The sequence below is a fragment of the Miscanthus floridulus genome, chromosome 2 (genome assembly GCF_019320115.1).
Source record: "Miscanthus floridulus cultivar M001 chromosome 2, ASM1932011v1, whole genome shotgun sequence".
Classification (NCBI taxonomy): Eukaryota; Viridiplantae; Streptophyta; class Magnoliopsida; order Poales; family Poaceae; genus Miscanthus; species Miscanthus floridulus.
In genome coordinates, this window is record NC_089581.1 from 174611939 (window position 1) to 174628813 (window position 16875).

At 48.5% G+C, this 16875-nt stretch overlaps 1 pseudogene; it reads right to left on the bottom strand.

The window, feature by feature from the left end:
* Positions 1-15018: 15018 nt before the first annotated feature.
* Positions 15019-16468, bottom strand: LOC136540750 (uncharacterized; annotated as a pseudogene).
* Between the last annotated feature and the right edge of the window lie 407 nt (positions 16469-16875).

Here is a 16875-nt window from a genome sequence, read left to right on the forward strand (position 1 = left end):
TAGTTAATTAACTAATGATGACTGCTAATGAAATTGAATATAAGAACGCACGTTTAGTAATGCTTCCTACAGATGCAATACCCCATAAGCCAAATAAGCCTTGCATATTCTTAGAGTCTTTTATTTTCCTTCTGTCGGATAAGTCTTGCTGAGTACAATTGAGTACTCAGGGTTTTATTCCCCCTATTGCAGGTGATCGGAGGATACTTAGAGCTGACTCTTGTGTGTGAAAACCTCTTAGTGGGCTCAGAGAGGATTCTTTTCGCGCAACGACCGTAGTGTTTATTTATAGCCCTCACGAAAGGTTTTTATAAGAAAAGAGGTAAAATCTGTTAGCATCTCTTGTATATAAATGTCCGCTATGTTAGTACTCCACCATGTCATGAAAATTAATCCTGCTTCCCTTATAACTCTGATAACATTATTATATCCCGCTGCTATAATAAATTGAGGTAATATTCTGGTATTGTAATAAAGTAGTGTAAGAAATGACTTAAAACTGTTGTAAGTTTTATTCTCTCATTTATGATCCTGATGAAAAAATATGGATTTTTGAGTTCTCTCTTGGGGTGTGCTCGACAGAACTGTATAGTTTAGTGTCCTCTCTTGAGTATTTAGCGTCTAATGGAAGATAAGTACTCCTGGGAGACATTAGATTAGACGGTTCTGCCACAGACGGTGCCACCGGACACACAATGGTGGTGCCACCAGGACAACTCGCTGCTCTCGGCCTCCCAGCCGGCCACCGCCATAGGGGTGGCGATGCACCGAACAAGGGATGGCGATGCCCCCGTGGCAGCACCCCAAGCCGAGTTTCACCTCCTTTCTTCACCTTTCTCACCACCTTTGCAAATGTGCTAACACTCCAAGTGTTTCACCATCATGTGCAAGTGCGTTAGTATTTTCACAAATATTTTTTCAAAGGTTAATCGCTTCTCACCGAATGTGCACTAGGCCTAAGATGCAATGCAAGTATTTCAACACCTAGTGGCACTAGATGATTGAGTTTTTTATAAGAGCTCCCCTCTTAATAGTATGACCATCTATCTTAAATGTGATCACACTCGCTAAGTGTCTCGATCACCAAACCAAAAAGCTCCTATTAAGTTTCACCTTTGCCTTGAGCTTTTTTTTTCTCTTTCTTCTTTTCCAAGTCCAAGCACTTGATCATCATGGTCACCACACCATCATCATGATCTTCACCATTGCTCCATCACTTAGAATAGTGCTACCTATCTCATGATCACATTGATAAACTGGGTTATCACTTAGGATTTTATCAATTCACCAAAACCAAACTAGAGCTTTCAATCTCTCCCTTTTTGGTAATTGAAGACAACTCTTTCACAAAGATATGAATTGAAATTCAATTGAATTTATGTTGCTTGCATAAGCATATTTACCACGTGTAAAAGAATATGGATAAGTTTCATGAACCTCAAATAGTAGCATTAGCTCCCCCTACATATGTGCTAATAGTTTGGATTGAAAGCTTACACATATGTATGGAATTAAGTTGTGGGAGAGTAATGTCTACCAAATGATGCTAAAGTCAAAGAGATGGACCTTTGAAGCGCGATATCAATCGAAGTGCACCAATAATCATCCTTAGCACTATTAATAACTAGACATGCACACAAAAACTAGAATATCCTGTGAGATCAATATTAGAAGCAAGGGTCTAGTTTTCATAATGTAAACACAAGTTTAAGTTACTCATCCTATGCATACTAGTTTTTCATTTCATCATTCAAACCAACAACTAGCATACACCACACAAGTATAGAATTTTAAATTTAAAACTTGTGCCATGCAAACAAACATATGAAATGCACATCAAATGCACCAATCAAGTTTATGAGCTTGCTCCTCCTACTTGTGTGCTCAAAATTTTAATTGATTCCATTACTTTCTCATATCTCTTCCCATATGTCAAAGTTCTCCCCCTTTGTCATTTAACCTTATCTTTGTGCAATTTCTCCCCCTTTGTCATCAATGACCACAAAGGTTTAATTTTAGATATGTTAAGATTATCAATGTTAATCAATGGGGTGATGATCATTTTCTCAAAATTGGTTCAATCTAGAACACTTGCCAAAGATATTTAGCTCGGTTTGATCCAAGGACAAGGGGTGGCGGTGCCCCCATGGCAGCACCCCAAGCCGAGTTTTGCCTCCTTTTCTTCACCTTTCTCACCACCTTTGTAAATATGCTAACACTCCAAGTGTTTCACCATCACGTGCAGGTGTGTTAGTATTTTCATAAATATTTTTTCAAAGGTTAATCACTTCTCACCGAATGTGCACTAGCCCTAAAATGCAATACAAGTATTTCAACACCTAGTGACACTAGATGATCAAGTTGTCGGATAAGAGCTCCCCTCTTAATAGTATGACCATCTATCCTAAAGGTGATCACACTCGCTAAGTATCCTGATCAACAAATCAAAAAGCTCCTATTAATTTTCACCTTTGCCTTGAGCTTTTTATTTTTCTCTTTCTTCTTTTATAAATTCAAGCACTTGATCATCATGGTCACCACACCATCATTTTGATCTTCACCATTGCTCTATCACTTATAATAGTGCTACCTATCTCATGATCACTTTGATAAACTAGGTTAGCACTCAAGGTTTTATCAATTCACCAAAACCAAACTAGAGCTTTCAAGCGGTGAACACGTGGTGGGCTATGGCATGACCGAGCGTGAGGCTGGTGGCGTAAGTGAGCTGCAGCAGTGGCGAGCGCGTGGTGTGCTATGGCAATAGCAAGAGCGTGATGGGCTATAGGTCGACGAGCACAGTCTGCATAGCCAGCGCGTGCGAGACTGACGTATGTGGCAGACACCAGTGTGGTTGAGCTGTAGGTCGGCATTCTCGAGCATGGCCTACGCAGCTAGAAGCCAGCAGCATGGCAGCCGAGGCAAGCGATGACATGCGGGAGTCCGCTCACTAGTGCGCGTGCGCGGCAAGTGCGGCCATGGTTAGCAGACGAGGTGAACGTTTGGTGGCACGCCGGCGTGCATGCGTGGCCAAGCTCAGAGGGCCATGGCTGTTGTGGCGAGCACGGCCTGCATGGGGCGGTGAACCATGACCGAGGCAAGAAGGCGGAGGACGATATCTGCTCGCTCGTGCACCCACGCGGCCATGATGGCGGATCAGTAGCACGCCCGTGTGGCCGCGGTGACGACAGCAATAGCTTTTGGAACGCACGCCCGCGTGGCCGCGGTGGCTCTCTAGATCACATGTGTGGCTGCGTGGCCATTGCGCCTGCTCGCTCACGCGCTTTCGTGTGGCCACGGCGGCGGCTGCTCACCATGGAAGGAGATGGGAAGATGAGAAAGAAGATGACATGTGGGGCCTGCGCGTCGTTCACTAAGACAGAGGGGAGTACAGAGGGGTATGTTCGGCAATATAAAAAAATAGTGGTTTGCAAGTGGGCCTAACCATGTTCGATGTGTACAATTGGTGGCATTACAATTCTTGCGCATTGGAAAAATACTATTACTATTCACCTATTCGGAGATGAGCCATTACAATTCTTCAGTTGTCTGAAAAATGCCATTACGTACGCTTTGGACACGGTTGGGCCCATTTGCAGACCACTGTATTTCTGTATTGCCTAGAATGCCCCTCTGTCCTCCACTCTCTCCCTGTCACTGATGGGTGGACCCCACAGGTCATCTTCCTTCCCCATCTTCAGCCGAACGTGTAGTCACGGTCGGCGGCTCCTGCAGGGATGCGGCGAGCAGCGTGCCTGGCGACCCTCGCCAGCGACGGTAGTGGCGAGTAGCGTGTCTAGCGACGCTTGCGAGCTACGACAACGACGAGCACGCGGCGGGCTGCGGCACGACCAAGCGCGAGGCCGACAGCGCAAGCGAGCGGCAGCAGTGGCGAGCGCATGGTGCACTATGGCAATAGCGAGAGCACGACGAGCTGTGGGTCGACGAGCACAGCCTGCATAGCCAGCGCGTGTGAGACGGACGCAGGTGGCAGACACCGGCGTGGTCGAGCTGTAGTTCGGCATTCATGAGCATGGCCTGCGCAACCAGAAGCCAGCAGCATGGTGGCCGAGGCATGGGAGTCTGCCCGCTGGTGCGCGCGCGTGGCAAGCGCGGTCGTGGTTAGCAGACAAGGTGAACGCAAGGCGGCACGCCGGCGTGCGTGCGCGGCCAAGCACGGGGCGGTGAAGCGTGACCGAGGCAAGAAGGTGGAGGACGGCGTCTGCTCGCCCGTGCGCCCGCGTGGCTGCAACGACGGTTCAGCAGCTGCCCGCATGCCCGTAGCGGTGGCAGCGGCAGCAGATGCTGGAACGCGTGCCCGCGTGGCCGCGGCGGCGGCTCTCGAGATCGCATACGTGGCCACATGGCAGTGGCGCCAGTTGCTCTCCCTGTCATGGCCGCGGTGTATGCTCGCCCGCGCGCTTTCGTGTGGCCACGGCGACGGCTGCTCGCCATGGAAGAAGATGGGAAATTAAGGAAGAAGATGACATGTGAGGCCTGCGTGTCATTCACTAAGACAGGGGGGACGAGGGGTATTCTGAGCAATGGCCCCGTTCACTTCTCTTATAATCCGTCTTTTTCAGATTATTTTTTTAGCCGGAATAGTATTTTTCTCCCACCATAAATTAACCGGAACAGTGTTTTAGATTGTTTTTTCAGCGATGCGAACGGGGCCAATATGAAAATATAGTGATCTGCAAGTGGGCCTAACCACGTTCAATGTGTACTTAATGATATCTTTCAGACAACCGAATTGTAATAGCTCATCTCCGAATAGGTGAATAGTAATAGTGTTTTTGTCAGAATTATAATGGCAAAATAAATAAAAAAACCAACCCCAGTCCCGTCGCCACCCAAACCCTCGTCGCCCGAGCCATGGCGGCGCCGCCGCGCCAGCCGCCGGAGCTTGTCGGTGACGCCATCGCGGAGATCCTCCTACGCGTCCCGTCGAAAGAGCCAGCGCACCTCGTCCGCGCCTCCTTCGTCTGCAAGCCGTGGCGCCGCATCCTCACCGACCCCGCCTTCCTCCGCCGCTACCGTCGCTTCCACGGAGCTCCTCCGCTGCTAGGCTTCTTCAATAATATCCGCAGCGCCGAACACGTCCCTCGCTTCGTCTCCACCACTGCAACCGCCTCCCCCCTTCTCCTCCTCGGCGGCATTCGACTGCCGCCACCTCGACTGCCGCCACGGGCGCGTCCTCTTCGAACAGACGGACGACACCGACGAATTCCTCGTCTGGTACCCGATCACCAGTGCCCGGGAGGAGGTGCCCGAGCCCAACATCCGGTGCCGGCTGCGACCATTCCAGCTGCCACGGCGGAGGTCCCTTCCTGGTTGTCTGTGTGGGCTTCAAGGGGGACTGGCACGCCTATGCGTCCGTCTACTCGTCTCAGAGGGTGTTTGGTTACATGGACTAAATTTTAGTCCATGTCACATCGGACGTTCGGATGCTATTTAGGAGAACTAAATATGAGTTAATTATAAAACTAATTACATAGATGGAGACTAATTTACGAGATAAATTTATTAAGCCTAATTAATCCATCATTAGCATATATTTACTGTAGCACAATATTGTCAAATCATAGACTAATTAGGCTTAAAAATTCATCTCGCAAATTAGCCACAATCTATACAATTAGTTATTTTTTTCGTCTATATTTAATACTTTATACATGTGTCCAAACATCCGATAGAATAGGGACTAAAATTTTCTGCAGTAACCAAACACCCCCTCAAGCTGATGCGTGGGGCGCTTCTGTTCACCTAGACGTGGGTGTCCTCCATTATTGCTGTGGCCATCTGGAACTGAGCCGTCCTGTCATTGTCGGCGATGGAATTTACGTTGTACTCGAGTTGAATGCTCGTATTGCAATCCTGAAGTATGACTCGGGCAGGCATCACCTGTCTATATTTGCGCTGCTGCACACGAGCTTCTCGGGCAATCTCCTCATCGTGCCAACCGAGGATAGTTTGCTTGGGCCTTATTTAGATGCCATCTAAATTCTAAGTTTTTTCACTTTTTTTTCATCACATTAATTTTTAGCTGTTTGTATGGAGTATTAAATATAGGTAAAAAAATAACTAATTGCACAGTTTAGTTCGAAATCACGAGATGAATCTTTTGGGCCTAGTTGGTCCACGATTGAACAATATTTGTCAAATAAGACGAAAGTGCTACTATTCATCGGGTTGAAATTTTTTCGCAATCTAAACGAGGCCTTGGCTCGCCAGCATAATGGATTCCAGACTTTTCTTGTGCTCGAGTATGGTGAATGGAGATGCAGCTCCGCAATGGGTGCCATACAGGGTGATCGACCTACAGTCAGTGTTACCCGTCACCATGCCTATTAACCAAGCGAAAGTCATTGGTTTTGCTGAGGGTGTCAATGTTATCTTTCTAGCCACAGATGTTGGCACCTTCATCATCGATCTCGAGTCAGAGCGCTCAAGGAAGGTAAGCGAGCATTGCATGAACCGTCCCGTCATACCCTTCATGAGCTACTACACTCCAGGTATGGTTATATGATTATATCCCAGTGCTTGTTTATGACCCTGCACTCTATGGCCTCTATGTATTGTTGTCAACTTCTGATGCTGAATTGCTGAATTGTATACTTCAATTAATTTAATGGAAAAAACGGTACACGTGCTTGAGAAAACTGAATACATGACAATGCAATGTCACATGAATTACTTGTTAGTATTAACCTGTTCATAGGGAACGTATTTATATTGGCTATATTTTCTCACCTTGTAAAACCCAATCTTGTGAACCTTTTGAATTGCATTGATAAGCCATTAGCCCATTTTTAATGGACTTTTTGTTTGTGCGTTATTTTACTATCCTTTTAGAAACAGTTTTGAACACTCCATACTATTTCATCCTTAAAAAATTGTATGTCTCCTTTTAGACTTTTATGCATGGTAGCTTTCATATTGTACCAGCAACATATTTCCATTGCCTGCAGAGAGACACTATATCTTAGTGAAAATTTAGTTGTTTTGATATGGGAAATTTTGCTTTGAAAACTGAATATCTGACTATGCATTATCACATTTAATCTAGTTTCTTTGGTCATGTTTGGAAAATTCTCTATATCGGCAAGATGCATCTAGGAAATAGTTGTTTTTTTTTACTTCAAGTTGGCGGTCTAATATTTTAGTTCTTTTGTAAATGTTAAACAGTATGTAAACAATTCTAACTTTTATGCTTGGTACTTTTCAGATTGTGCTACGAGCGGATCGTCATTGCCATTGGAGATGAATTAATCACTACTGTACCCAATAACCCAAAGGCTGGAAGTACTAAGCTAATTTACAAATCCATCAAGCTGCCTTTTCTGAGTTCTCACGTATTGAAATGCTAAGTATTTATCTCTAATATAATGGATCCATCAAAATTATACTAGGTCTCTCCAAAAAAATATCTCGCACTGAGAAAAAAATAGACAGAGAAATTTATCTTCGTTAAAATCAACATCAAAATCCATCCGACGGCCGATCTTTGACATGGGATGCCAGCCTTCTCACCCCCCGCGTCAGACTTCTCACCCCCGCGCCCTAACCTACACCCCCTACACGGCGTCCGCAACTAACGACCTGAGATCGAATCCCCAAATAAACGGAAAAAAGCTTCCTTCGGAAAAATATTTCCTTCTTCGCGGCGGCTGCTTGCCCTGACGCTCCCCCGAACTGCCGTTGCACGCTGCTGTTCAAGGACGGGTTCGATCTCCGGCACCTGCGATTCTTTTTTTTTCACCGAAAAAATGTAGCGATCTGGCGGACATCTACAACCGATGTGGGCATGGGGCTGCGTCGAGCGCGTGGCCGCGGGTCTCCTCGGCGGCCCCCTCTCCGGTGGCGGCCGCTGGAACACCGCCGTTGCCATCGGGGTCATGGCCGCCGTAGGCCTTACGCTCATCGTCATCACCGTCTCTTCCCGCAGGTTGGTCGGTCCCCGCATCCCCCACACCTTTCCCATCCCCGCCGAATCAGCGCCCCTCCCCCGACGCAGACACAACATCCACAATCAATGCGACTTTCATCTTTCTCGAGCCCCCTCGTGGCCACATCAGCGCCTCTCTCCTAGACGAACACGGTCTCCGATCTCGTGCAAGCCGCCATCGCGTCGCAGCGGGAGAGGCCAACGTACCTGAGGGCACGAGAGCGACTCCTGCTCCTAGGGATGGCAACAGGGTGGATTCGGATCCGGTGGAGTCTCTGTGCACCTGAACCCAAAACCCGAAATCAAAACCCAAAACCGCACCGAACACCGATTCGGGTGATAATCCGTCTCCAAAACCGAACATGCGGATACCCAAAACCCGAATGGATACCCAAAACCCGCTTTATATGAAACCATAGTAAGAGAAATAAGGACTTTCTATAAACATATGTATGATATATATACACATATTCACATGTATAAATAAGAGGCAACAAATAATAAATATTTATACGAGTCAACTTAGAATAAATTTAATAATATAAGTAAACAAGTTATTATTAACATATTATAAAACATGAGTTTTAATTCCAAATAATTTATTTCGGATATCCATTGGATATCCACGGGTGGAAAATCAAACCCGAAATCGAACTTGATTGGTTTCGGGGCCCCGAACCCGAAAACCGTGAGTGAGAAATCATCCCCGAACCCGAACCCGCAAGACCCGAAACCCGTGGATATCCGACCCGAAACCACCCCGTTGCCATCCTTCCTCAGCTTCAGCCCCGAGGATCCGGACCCGGACCGGGAGCTCTACTTCCTGCTCGCCGCCGTGGAGGCCACGAGGCGCGACGGAAGGGTGAGGTCGGCCGTGGCTGGGATTAAGCAGAGGAGGAACGGGCGCGGCCGCAGGCTGCGGTTCGCCGAGAATGAAGCAGAGTCGGCGGGCCGCGTCAGGATGCCGGCCGCGGAGTGCGACGCGCAGCACAACTCAAACCCGGTGTCCGTGCTTGAGGCGCCTAACGATTCATTCACCACCACCACCTCGTCTCCTTGGAAGAGGTGGAGCACGCAGAGCCCTGCTCGGCTACCTCAGGTTCGTCATGTGCATAGGTGAAGCAGTCCGTCAGAGATGCAGTTACTTTATCATATCATGCATGTATCCATAATGCTTTTCTTTGTACAAATTACTAAGTTCCATGCTTCCCTGTTCTCAAAAAACAAAGAGTCATTCTTGTCTTCTCTGGAATTTCATAGATTGACATCTTATCTTAGCAATGCATTGTCCCTGACCAAACAGAAGCAATATGCAACTTAGAAAGGGAGAAAGGGAGCAACAGTCAAAGAAGGGCAAAAGAAGTGGCAAGTACCACTTTTGCCCATTATTATAATCTATGTTTGTACTTTGTACTTGTTAATCCCCCATAGTCCAGACATAGGTCAGCTTAGTAAAAGCACTGATTCTTTTCTCATTTCATTCATCAGGAAAGAGCAATGATCAGGTGGTATATAGGTTTGTTCTGAAATTCCTCTTGTTCACTTTCTTAGATCGCTTGGCTATGCATAAACAATATAAGTAACTCTATTTATGCTACCCTTTCTCTATGGAATTCAGATACACTATTTAAGTACATGTATATCATCTTAGAGCTTTGTTGTTGTTGATCTGTGAAAAAAATTAAAATATTTGGAAGGAATCGATCAAGAATTGATTTGATTGCTATCTGTGCATTATAGGCTCTATGAAATGTTCATGGTTTCCACGTCAAGCTCCGGAGAATTCAATTTCTGCGGTGTAAAGAAGTTATGGTTTAACTTATATCTGCTAGGTGAGCAGTCGGTTGATCAGTTTAATGAGGTTCTTGACAGTGAGTAGGAAGGTGACCAGTTTAGTGTTGAGGCATGTTGTATTGGTGTTTATGTGTCATCGGATGTCAAACCATATATAATTGCTATTGGGTAATTAACCATGTTCTAGTTTTCATGAGTTTGGAGTTTGCAGGTTAGCTTAGAATAATTGAATTTTTGGAGGTATACAAATTGTCGTTTTACAAAAACTGGACTGGATATGCATTTTTTCTGGTAGAATCTTAGATGCACTAAGGGGATTGTGATATCCTGCTATAGGACAATCTTTTCTGAAATTTAAGGCAGTTCACGACCCGCTGCTGTTGCAGGTCTGCTATGGTTTCTGCCTGAAGCAAGTATGGAGTGCAGTCTTAACCATCAAATATTCTCCATGGAAATTTTACTTTTGTTTAGAATGTCTTCATGCAAATTTCAGTTTTTGCTCAGAATGTTATTATAATTGTCTATATAAAATTATCTAAATCACATTCATATTTGTGTTTCAGGTCGAAGGTGCTGCCTATGAAAACAAGGACATTGGACATAGAGGGAAGTGACAATGAGGATAGATACTGAAGGAAGATTAGAGTGCTCGAAAATGCCTAGAGAACCATGATACAAGCCGGGCCTTAGTATGTAATTATGTATTGTGTTTGAGAAATATAGTAGTGTGCTCGTGCTAACGCTACGGTTTGTATTTTACTGAGTGAGAAATACAACATTGCATAAGTTATATATAGTGTTGAGCCACACTGCAGTGTGTAGTGTTGAGAACTTTATTATTATGCCTTGTTATGCATAAGTATTTTTCGGATTATATACATGGTCATATATAATTGTGTGAAAGTTGAACTACAGAAGAAAAAAATACAGTCGTTTGGATGTTTTTATATGTATTTCTAAAATGAAGTCGTGGATTTAGCACGGACACTATACTAGTTTTGGTAGTTTTCCTTTAATTGATGGGTAGTGTAAGCCATTATGCTTGGCCTGTGATGAACTTATGTATCTTCAGGCTCTCTAGCAGGTTATGAACTTACGATCATGACTGTTAATATTATATATGCACACTTCTTATTTTGTTAAGATGATGAAGGTCGGGCACGTGGCTCTCCAGCCTGTAATCTCATCGATCTGATTTGCTGGACCGGAGTTCTGAGCCCCTGCTTCTCCCACGGTCCTCTGTCTTCTCTGGCTCTCGCGAAGTCTGCAGTTGGGCAGCAGCCGCAGGGACGGTGCTGCTGCCGCTTTCTGCTGTGATCGCCCAAAATGAGGAGAACTGTAGCGATATTAATGTGTTTGCACACATAAATGATATGCCTGAGTTTTCTTCGCTCAAAGAAAACGAGAAATGTACATTTGTTCCATCTCAAGTCACTATTCAGTACAACTATGACGCTCACACTAGCTCATGCCGGAAACTTGTGCATTGCTTCCTTGCAGCCGCCTTTAGGCCAAAGGCCATAGCCGCCATCAGAATTCAGAAAGGGTTCCTGACCAGGATGTGGCTGCTGTGGATGGCTTTCAGTAGCGCCGATGCGACGGCATGCAGAGCAGCCGACGCTATCCTGGCTTTGATCTGCCCACGCCTCGGCATGTGCCTTGCGCTTCCTGCTCCCCCTGACCGGCTGGCGCCGCCGCTTCTCCACGGAACAGCAGAAGTGGCCGCGCCAGCAGCAGCTGCAGCAGCATGGTTGGTCATCTTCAGTCAGTGGAGGAGGAGAAGAGATGGCAACCCAGCTCTACTGAAGCTGAAGCTGAAGCTCTGTGATGATCTTGGAAGCCTAGCCTTGGTGTGTGCCTGTGGCGTGTGGAAGCACGCTGACTAGTGGTCTGCTTATATAGCGGTGTCTCCGTTTCGAAGTGCTGTTAGTTGCTCATACATAGTTTAGTTGGAGTGTTTGATTAGGCTTCCTTAATTCGTTCCTAAACTCTGACCAATTATTAGTTGCACTGCATTCGGAAGAAAATAAAAAAAAAACATCTTTTGAGCTCGTGCGTCTCTGTGTGTGTGGCTGTGGTAGGGGTATGGTCAGTGGTCACACTGCTTTTATGCAGCTAGAATTAGTGTCAGATTATGTTCACACAAGGACAAGGCTGAGCTGTGAGGATCCACTCCATATATGGACTATGGGGGTCTGTTATCATCCATTCCCGGCAGCTTCGTTCCCGGGGAACGCTTCGTGGTGCCGTGCCGTGGTTTCTGCGGCAACTTGCGAGCAGCAGCTCACGCCGTTTTTTAAAATTGCAGTGGCCATCACATGCTCCGGCCGGCCTCTATGGTTCGTTCACCAATCATCATTAGGCTTTAGACGGACGGCGCTCTTGGGTTGGATGCATGGTGTGGTTTACTTTACGTGCAGCCTTTTGCTCCCAGCTCGGAAATAGGCTGTTCTTGAGCTGTGCTGCAGCCTGTGTCGGAGAGCTGCAAGGCTTGGCTTTGGTCGTCGTCTCAGATTCTAGACGATGCCCGGGCCAGACGTCGCCTTGCCTGCCCGGTTTGCGTCTCGCAGCCTCGGTTTCTTCTGGCGGAGCTGGCTGCCGGCAGCCGTCAAGGCGCGGGTAGCCAGCGCGATGCCTGCCTGCGCTTTGACTTGTGCTCGGTGGTTAACGTGTGTGTGCGCGTGACGTGACGGCGTGGAGCCCGCTGTGATTGTTGGGCTAACCTGGCTTGCGGCCCATGTTGTTTCGGCAGCCTCGGTCGGTCGTACAGTGCAGGCGTCATTTTATCCCAGCCCAACTCCAACGGCATTCAATTCTGGCCCGCCAGGGCCTTTTCGCGAAATTCTACTTCAGCCTTAGCAGGTTCGATGCAACGAGGTCGATGCCAGGCCCTAGGGTGCTTCATGCTTGTATTCAGCCTATTCGACATGACTAAAAAGTAAGTCAAAATATTATTCTGGGTACGTAAACACTGTTCATATGAACAGTGCTTTGTGGGTGGGCTGGCCAGCCGGCCGGCCAGCCGAACAGCCTAATTGTGTGCCGCGTTGCATGCCAAGACTACCTTTCGAAGAAGAGATTGAGCATTGGAGAGACATATTTGCTGGTCCTCAAACAAAGTCACGGACCTCAGCATTTGACATTGCCAACACGTGTATAATATAAAGAATTATATTATGATATATTCAGGTTACAAATAAAAAAATATAAAAATGGACTTTAATTCGACATAGATGGATATGAGTGTTCCCTATTAAAGTTTTGATAGTTTTTTTTTTCTCTCGTTACACGTACAGACATTTTTACCAAACTGTTCAAAAAGAAGACTCTACGCTTGTCTTTACGCCATGCTTGGAATGGAAGGAAATTAAACGTCTGCATGTGCTGGAGCGCTAGTAGTACGTGCCAAACCTGACGAACAAACTGCTAGCCGCGCCGTCCCAACGGGACGCGCAGGTGCCTCTCTCTCTCCCCGCCCCCGCGCCCCGGGCCCCGGCGGGCGGGCGCATCCCCGTACATGTCCGCGCCAGCGACGACAACGCCTGCGCCGCCCCAACGCCCGCACACGTAGGCCCTGCCCGCCCGCCCCCCCATCCACGACCATGATCGATCTCCCGGACGGGACGTGCCAAACCATCCGGATTTCCTCGCGCCCATCAGTCGTGCCCGATTGGCCGCTCTGCCGCTCATTCAGCTAGCCGTAGCCGGACGCAGGCAGGACGGCGGCCAGATTATGGAGATCATTAGCTCGTATCTCTAGCGTCGACCTGCACGAACGAATTCATCAATCAACGAATATTATTTGGCTGGTCCCGGTCCGGTTGATCCATGGATCGAATTGAATGAATCCAATAATGCATGGACGACATGGACCAGTTAGTTCGAATTTCGAAACGAGGAGGAGCGAGGAGACCCTAGCTACGGCCACATCTTTGTTGCAATGCTTGCAATTGCATTGCAATCGAGTGTCCATGCCCATGCACGCTTTGTTTGCCTACATCTCGCTAGTGCATAATAGTACCATGCGCCAGGTTTTCTGGTGTTCGTGACCCCGGGTGATTGCTGTCCCTTTCGTTCGTTTGCAGGCATGGCCATATCATCGTCGTCGTCGTCGTCGATCTCGGATTCTTCATGTACGACACGGCCTCTCTCTCTGGTCATCATGGAGGTTGCAAAGCGTGCGTCCGTGCGTTGATTATGTTGCCTGTCATCTGACGACAGGGTATGTAGATGGATCCACCGAAGATAATAGAGGTGACATGGAGATGGCAATGGCATCCGTGGAGTTGCTTTCGTGCACAGCTCATGCTGCTGACGACGCCCAGCGTTGGACGTAGTCTCCCTCTGTCTATCTCTCTCTCTCTCTGTCTTGGAGACATTCTCGTGTAATTCGACAGGGACAGCACGTAGCAAATATGTAATACGTAGATTAGATGAAGTAATATACCAATCGCATTTGATCTCTTCCGTTTCTCTCTGGTTGGTGGGAAAACGAGCGACCCCCAACACCGGCTCCGACCATTTCTTCGCCCATCCAAATGGCGCCCTCACACGGCCTCTGCGGCTCTGCCTGCTGGTTAATTCTAATAGCCTGTGCACGGGGTAAGCTGAATATTTATTTGAAATCTGAAAATTTCCTTGTTTCAGACCAAGTCTCTCCGTGAACGATTTTCTAAATGCAGATACGACGTGAGATTATTTGCTATTCCTGGTCAGATTTGAGCTTGTGTAAACGAGTAAGACTCGTCCTTCTTCTGATTAATATATATATATATATATTTACGATAGTTGTGTTACTATAACACATAGGGATTTTCACATCACGTTATAGTAAACCACTTAGTAAGGAGTTACTATAATCTTATAATCTAGTAAGTTAACATAGTAATTATCGTAACTCAAAGTAGTTACAGAATAAGTTATTTTATAGCCAGCTGCAGAGTATTTTATATATATATATATATATATTATATATCACTGAGATGGAGACACATTTCAGCACTAGTTTACTGTCCAAATTAATCTGTGCCTGCTTCTGAACCTCGTCCAGACAGATCCCGTGTGGCTCTGTTCAACGCGAATTTTGTTGGACCGACCAAACGAATCCAATCCAATTAACGGTCCATACAGATTATAACAATCAGTCCGTATTACTAATTTTCTAGCCTATATAGATATACAGATCAGAAAGCGCCAAACACATCGTGCTAAAACGGGTGCTAGGTCATCAGCAGCAGCAGTATAAAAACCGGGGATTTCTTCTGCCGGGAGGGAGCTGCTGGAATAATAATAATAAGGATGCTTCCTTCCGCGGATTAGGTTACACAAAGGAACTGGTTGCGAAAACAAACAAATGCATAGTTTGAGGACGCAAACGAGACGCTTTCAGTCGCTGCCGTAATCTGTTGCTATTCCTTTCCCCAATTCGATGGACGAGATGGCCCCACCACCCGTACGAGGCGGAAAAGGCCAATCCCGTCTCCATGGACGAACGAGAACGACGAGCAACGCCTCGCTCGACAGGGGAAGTCTATTGATTAATGTTTAGATTGAAACTGTACACGAGTCATGAATCACACATCAGTTAAATACACAGTGTAATCTTAAGCGAGGTGTTGTATGGAGATGGCGCCAAATTAAGCATCACGTCGCCCGTTCCGGAGGGTCACACACAACACAAGGAACTCGACGATGAGCAGAGCAGCTGAGACGAGACGACACAGGGCGACGTGTCTCGGCAGAAAAGAATTCACGTCAAGGTCGTGTATGCGTCTTGTCCCTGAAAATTTTGTGCAGAGATGGTGGTGTCAGTCGGAGAGGACGAAGCACAGTGATCGGTCGTCAGTGTCCGTGCAGTGCGGGTGCTGGGTTTGGTCTGGTTCGGTGGTCGGTGCCAAGGACGTAGGACGTACGCTGGACTTCTTGCAGTAGAGGATGGCGTCGAGGACGGCGGTGCCGGCATTGCCGTGGCACCACTCGAGGCTGGGCGTAGACGCGCGCGCCGGGCTGGCCGGCGCCACGCGGGGCCGACGCCTCGGCGCCGGGAACCGCCGCAGGGCCCCCACCTTCCGGTACAGTGGCACCAGGAACCGGAGGTACTGCAGCAGTATCTTCCACGACGACGCGCCGCGCCGCCCGGACGTCCTCCCGCTGGAACACGAGCTCGGGGGCGGGGACGGGGACGCCGGCGTGCTGTGGGCCGAGCGGAACAGCGGCGACCGCGGCGCGCTGGGCGGGTCGGCGGCGCGTTCCTGGAGGCCGTCGGGATCGCCGGGGAGGAGGCGGCCGTCGCGGATGACCCGGCTCGCGCTGACCAGCACCGGGGACGGGGGGTCACTGCCACAGCCCCCGACGCCGGGAATAAGCCCGAAGTCGAAGTCGCTCTCCGGCGGCGCCGTGGCCGTCCCCGTCCCCGTCCACCGCATGGAGAAGAGCTCGCCGGGGTCCATGTCGATAAACGAGAACGACCTGGAGCTGCCGAAGGAATGGCCGAGGTCGGCGTCAGCGACGAGGCGCTCGAGCGAAGGCGCCCGCGCGCCGCGCTTCGTCAGCCACCCGCTGGAGAAGCTGTCGCTGAGGTGATGCTGCAACTGGGACGGGGCGACCTCCATGAGGGCCTCGGCCTGACCGGCGTGCTTGCGTGCGCGCGCGGGAGACGAGACGAGACGACGCGGCGGGGCGCGGTGCCGGTGGCAGTGGCAGTGCTGAGGAGGGCGGGCACGGCATGGGCACGCGCAGATATAGGCGCCGCGCGGGTCGTAGTCCCGTGCGCCCGTCCCTGTGGCGTCTATAGTTGGCTATTTGGCCAGGCACTACGGGCCGGCCCAAGAACAACACGAATCAGCACGGTCCAGGAACGGCCCGGCCCGACGGCCTTCGTGCTAGTGCCTGGTACGGCCTGGCCTTAGTGCCGTGTCTGGGCTGTCATTCTGGTCCGTAGTGCCGGCCCGGGCACGGCACGCTATATAGGCCGACTGTGGCAGAACCGCCTAATGTAATGCCTCACAGGAGTGCTTGTCTTCCATTAGACACTAAGCACTCAGGGGAGAACACTAGATTACTCGGTTCCGTCGGACACACCCTAGGGGAGAACCCGAAAATCCACATTTTTGCCATCAGGATCACAAATGAGA